The sequence below is a fragment of the Nothobranchius furzeri genome, chromosome 8, assembly GCF_043380555.1.
Source record: "Nothobranchius furzeri strain GRZ-AD chromosome 8, NfurGRZ-RIMD1, whole genome shotgun sequence".
Lineage (NCBI taxonomy): Eukaryota > Metazoa > Chordata > Actinopteri > Cyprinodontiformes > Nothobranchiidae > Nothobranchius > Nothobranchius furzeri.
Window position 1 is genome coordinate 55399237 of NC_091748.1, and position 5847 is coordinate 55405083.

A 5847-nucleotide genomic window follows, 5' to 3' on the forward strand; every position below is an offset into this window, starting at 1 on the left:
TTTGACTTTAATGAAACATCAAGAGGAGATGGAAGGTGCTTCTCCTCCACTCCTCCTTTTCTGAAGCAGCAGACACAAAAGTAACGGGAATCACCCATACATTTCTCAGTCTGCCCCTTTTCTTTATTTGTAAGATGAAGAAGCATGAATGAGGTTGTAGAAGCATCACAGTTCCTAATTGAGGCAGGAGTGGAGCTGCTGTGAAGTGCTGCGAGGCCATTAACAGTATAATGACTTTCAGAATGTCGAGATGGGGGAACGCACGGGTGCGCCAGAGCTGCCGTACACACATTAAACCGCTTTAGGTGCACCCACCAGGTACTGGCAGGTGGAAGAGTGGCTCACACACAGAAATGCAACAGAAAATTTCCAAGAAAGACCTTCATTAGACATGACGAGGATGAGGAGCCTCCTGAAGGTGCAAAATCAAGCCATTGTTGATGGAGAAAACAGTTTTTGGAGCTGATTGTTGATCATATGAGTTAAAACTACAATGCCATCCCTCACCTGACTGATTTTGTTGTAAACACTGATAATCCTCTAATTAAGAGGTGCTTGACTCCCTATTGCTACATATTATTCCTAACCTGAAGTGTAAAAAATAGCGTCTAAAACTGGTTTAAGTGCCTATGGGCATTCATTTTAGTGTTTAAACAATCCTGGGACATCATTTCCTCTTTTCCATCCATCCAAATGGTCTGTATCTGATTATCTTGTTTTAAATCAATTGTTAATAATTTGAGTGCAGATCAAGAATAAAGTCTCATTATTACAGCAATAATAAAAGTGAGCGTACCAGGAGGAAGACAATAATAATAATAATAGTCAACATGGGTTTTTTAAGAGAAACCTCTAAACTAAAAATGTAAACAAGAAAAGAGCTGCTTGGAGAAGTCCGCTCTCAGCTCACACAGAAACTACTTTCTAGTTCATCAAAATCAATTTGGTTCTGGAAAGTCAGGGTGTGAATAACCTGTAATGTATTTGTGTAAACAAGCAGTCCGCTGCGTTGCGGGAAGAATAATTACATGATGTCAGTAAGAGCTCAGCGTCAGCAGGCTGCAGTAGGAAATTTAATATTGATCAGAAGTGTGACTTCCACCGCTGTGAGCATCATTCAGCACTGAGAGGAAAATGACATTGAAATTCATGAAATGAACTGACGTGTGTGTGTGTGTGTGTGTGTGTGTGTGTGTGTGTGTGTGTGTGTGTGTGTGTGTGTGTGTGTGTGTGTGTTTCTGCTTCACCTCCACTTGCTGCACTTTCAGCACTCCGATGCTGTTGGATTCTTCAAACCTGTAAAAGTTGTGATTATTTTGTGAGAGCTTATTTTGTAATACTGTTCAACGACAGCACATTAAACTCTCTCCTCGGAGCATTTTCAGACATTTGGCAGCAGGAACCTTCTCTCATTTCATGCCAGTGTTTAGATTTTGGTGAAGGAAAAAACAATACTTCTTTATAGCATTTATTAAAAATTAAAATTAGAACACAACTCAATCCTGATGTTTCTGTTTCGTCACAGGAACAAACTGGTCTCAGAGGCGATCGTCTGAGACTCTGTCACCCAACGTTTGCAAATAACAGCCTCCAGGATTTGCATAGGATTGACACATGCATGCAGCAAGTCATTTCCATAAACGGTGTGTGTTTACCTGCAGTGACGGCTAGGAGAAGCATGCAGACGGCACAACGTTCACTCTTGTCGGTCTGCAAATGCAGATGCCACAGTTGAATATGGAAGCTGTCTGATTACATCATTAGCAAGTGGCGAATCCAGCCTCCAAATAAAAGTCGGTCATTTTTGCTTAACTGACTACTGCACAACAAAAACACACTCATGCACTTCACAGATATTACATTGGAAGGAACATTGTTCAAGCAAATCCTCCTTGATGTTTAGTTGTAAACACCCAAAGCAGCGTGCACGTGCAGGCAGCGGCAGCAGCAAACCGATTGAGGCTCTGCAGAAACTCAAATTGCTTCAGAAACAGATGTTTGAAACTCTGAGTGTGTTGCAGCAGGAACTCACGCAGTTAACTTAATCCTGCTAACAGGTTTTCTCTGAAGAATCCTCTATCTTTGAGTCACTGTTTAATTTACTCTCCGTTTCAAATTCATACTTTATAACTAGAACTTAGGGCTAGGCAATGAATCAAAAATGTATTGTTTTCAAAATTTCTGACTAATGGAGATATTTTTTCCATGTCAATAAAGAAATGAAAAGATGTGTGTAGATCATCGACATATAAATATTGGACAGTGGGTTTCCATAGACTCTCCAATAACACGTTTGTGAAGAAAAATGGGAGGTGTGACTGTGTCACAAGTTCCGTCAAGCCCAGACAATTCCACAAAAGGGAAGAGAGGTGGAGCTGAGGGTGGGGCTGTAAGGCTGGGATCAACTGATGACACCCGGTCAAACTAGCTACAAGCTAACAAGGAGGTGGGAGCTAAGCTAACGGAGGTAGCAACCTAGCTACAACCAGAGTTAACTGTGCACAACACCAGAGCTTCTGAGTCAGAGATACGCCGGGCTGACCGCTGGGTAAAACCGGGTGGAACACAGAGGTCTCCCGAGAGCTTCACAAGCCGGCAGCTGCACAGCAGGCAAGCGCCGTTGCGATCTGAGATGCGCAGAACTGCCGTTGGGGAGAACCGGGTGGAAAGATTTCCATCCCAGAGCTCCACAAGCCGTCAGCCCGCGCAGCAGACAGAAGCCGCGATCAGACAGAGATGTGCCGAGCTGCGGGGAAGGGAGAACCGGGTGGAAAACATCGGTCTCCCAAGAGCTCCACAAGCCGATAGTCGGAACCCAGCTCCACCAACATGTTATATTTCAAGCCATTTTCTAAAGTGCAGCATTATGTTAAATGCACTGGGTTCTACCCTATTACATTTAAATTTCATGGTTAAACAGTACATGTTAAAATCTAAGCTCAGCTTGGCAGTGACCTAAAATACATAAATATAATTTTACTTACCGAAAAAAATGAAGTGGAGACTCCTTGGACGCTCTATTAGTGCAATTAATGTCACAGCAAGTCATTTTGTCCAACAATTGCACAAAAAATATCCAAACAAGAACGCACAAACGCTACAACTAATGGTCTAAGTTGAGAGACTGAAAATGACGGAACAGTTTTCAGGCGAGGCAGAGGCTCAGACTGAGGCCTTTCCACGGAGCTAGCTCTGCGGTCATGTGGGTCTGATGCTCATTAATTATACAGAATTTTAGGCTTTTAATACACTTAGACAGAAGAGTGAGAAAAAAATTCACCCCCCTCAGAGTTGTCATGAGTGTTAACTAGATAATTTAAACAGAAAACATGTTTTGGTACCAGGCTGTAAACATGTTTATTTCTGCTGTGAAATTGGTATTTTTAACATGGGAGTCATGAGGATTTGCTCGCTTCTGACACCAGCCCCCAGCAGATGAGGGTGGAACTGCAATTTATTTCACTTCCGCTTTGGCCTCAATTTTTCACCCGCATTGTGGGGGCTTGGTGTAGATTGGCAACGTTGGTGTCCTTTTAAGAAGCTGTACCACCTTGAGTCATGTAAAAGTGACTTCATGTATTACATGTGACAGCCCCATCTAGTGGACAACATTTGTTTCTGTGCATACCTGTAGTTATCCATTTATCGTTATCGAGATTAAATCCTGAAAATATCGTGATATTGATTTTAGGCCATATTGCCCAGCCCTACTAGACCTAAATTATTTTTGGAGTGTGTTTCTCCAAAAGCAAGTCAGATACATTATTTTATTTTTCATAAGCACAACTTTAATCTTGACCCCATCCCTGAGGACATCAGCTTCTTGCACTATAACATTTTATTTTCTTCAATTTAGACCTTGTGTCTACCACTAGGGGCAGTTTAGGATAGGAGAACGTAGGTAGGAGAAGACATGAGTGAGGAGTTAAGATGGATACCTGATTCTGCTCCACGTGATGCAGGTTCAAATACATCTTGTGTAACTCTTCTAAATTGAGCAGGATATTAGGTAGTCATCTAGCTGTAATATAATCTAGCTGTAAATGAGTTGTACCTTATGTCCCCAGTAGAGGGTGCTGCATCTTCTGTCATGTAGATACTTTTACTTCCTGGAAGACAGCTGGATCGCACGTGTAAGGCACGTCCCTGTCCCTGTCTTCGTCGTGAAATAAATAAATGTTAACCTTACCTGGTAAAAACATGTTAGCTGTAAACCTGAGGGCTGCTAGTCCGTTTGATTGATCGCTGCAATTCATCTCCGTCCTCAAGTTTCGATCAACGTTATTTGAAAAAAAAAAAAAAAAAAAAGTTGGCTTAACATCCTTGTCTGTTAGTGCAGCCAGCCACGTAACAAGTTGTTACCATTATACTGTGAAACCAGCTAAATAAAAGTGATAAAAGGCTACAAACGGGCTTGTTTCAACTAGCTTCACCAGAGTTTCAACGTTTGTAAATGGCCTTTTTGCCGTCCATCATGGTGAACGGGGTGATCCCATGAGTGGCGTGACCTCACGTGCAAAGCGTCAATACACAAATTAGACATGATTTGTGGAAACCAAATAATGTGCTCATCACTTCCCTGCAGCTTGTTCCAGCTGACACGTGTTGATCTGTTCCCAATGATTCAAACATTCGGTGGCTTCAGCAACAGGTGGCTTCCTGAGCTGAAATTGTAACACCAGCTGGTTTAGTGTGTTTTTTAAAACTTCTTGCAGCCTGTTTTCTTACTATGAACAGCTGCATGACAAGAAGAGTCCCAGCTTTTTTTGTTAAATGCAAACTCCCCAAGTCATGCATGTCTGTTTAGTGTTTATCAAACTCATGAAACAAAAAATCAAGTAAACAAATTAAATACATGCAGAATCCAGACCCAGCAGGAGAACAGAATGCAAATCAAAAAAGTTTGCAGTATTCATTGAAGTGCAGCCTCACTCTGAGCAGATCACTGAAGTAGGAGTTTATGATGTTGACCTGTGTCACTCAGCTGCATGCCGCCAGATGTTGCTGTTGTCATCTACCCAACTTGTTCCTTTTTACTGCAGAGGCACAGGTTTTCAGCAGCTCCTCTCAAAGCCATCGCAGCATAAGAGTACGAAGAGAAAAGGTGCTTATCAGCACAAGAAATGAATCAATTTGCCAGCACGATTCACTGCTCGCTTACCCAAAACAGCTCCAGCATTTGAAGAAGCAGCTGTCCCTTTGTGGCCAACATCTCTCTGACTGAGTTTTCTCTCTCTCTCTCTCTCTCTCTCTCTCTCTCTCTCACTCACACACACACACACACACACACACACACACACACACACACACACACACACACACACACACACACACACACACACACACACACACACACACACACACACACACACACACACACACACACACACACACACACACATACACAGCTCAACACAGGAGGGCTGTTGATCAGTCTCAGCACAATCATCCATCTATCATGTTCCCAGTTTAAGTAATGATGCAAATGTTGTGTTGTATTTTTCACCTGCTGGTTTTGGTCAGATTATTGAATTTTGTTTTAAAATAGTTATATTCTATAAATGGAAAAATGTGAAAGTGCATCTTTGAAATGATTCATGTAATGGGGATAGAATACACATGTTTATTGGGCTGCCTTAGGGGTTGGAAATGTAATGGGAAATATATCATATTTATTTTACCAAAACATTTAACCAACCAATTAACCTACTAAACTCTACCTGGCTCCCTGTAGGTGGCCGTATCTGCGGTAAGGCGTTTCCTGTTTTCAGTGTTGCACTACGTGTAGCTGTTCGTGTTTGTGGCTCGCTAAAATTACTTAAATTTCTCTGTACTAGGATATCTCTG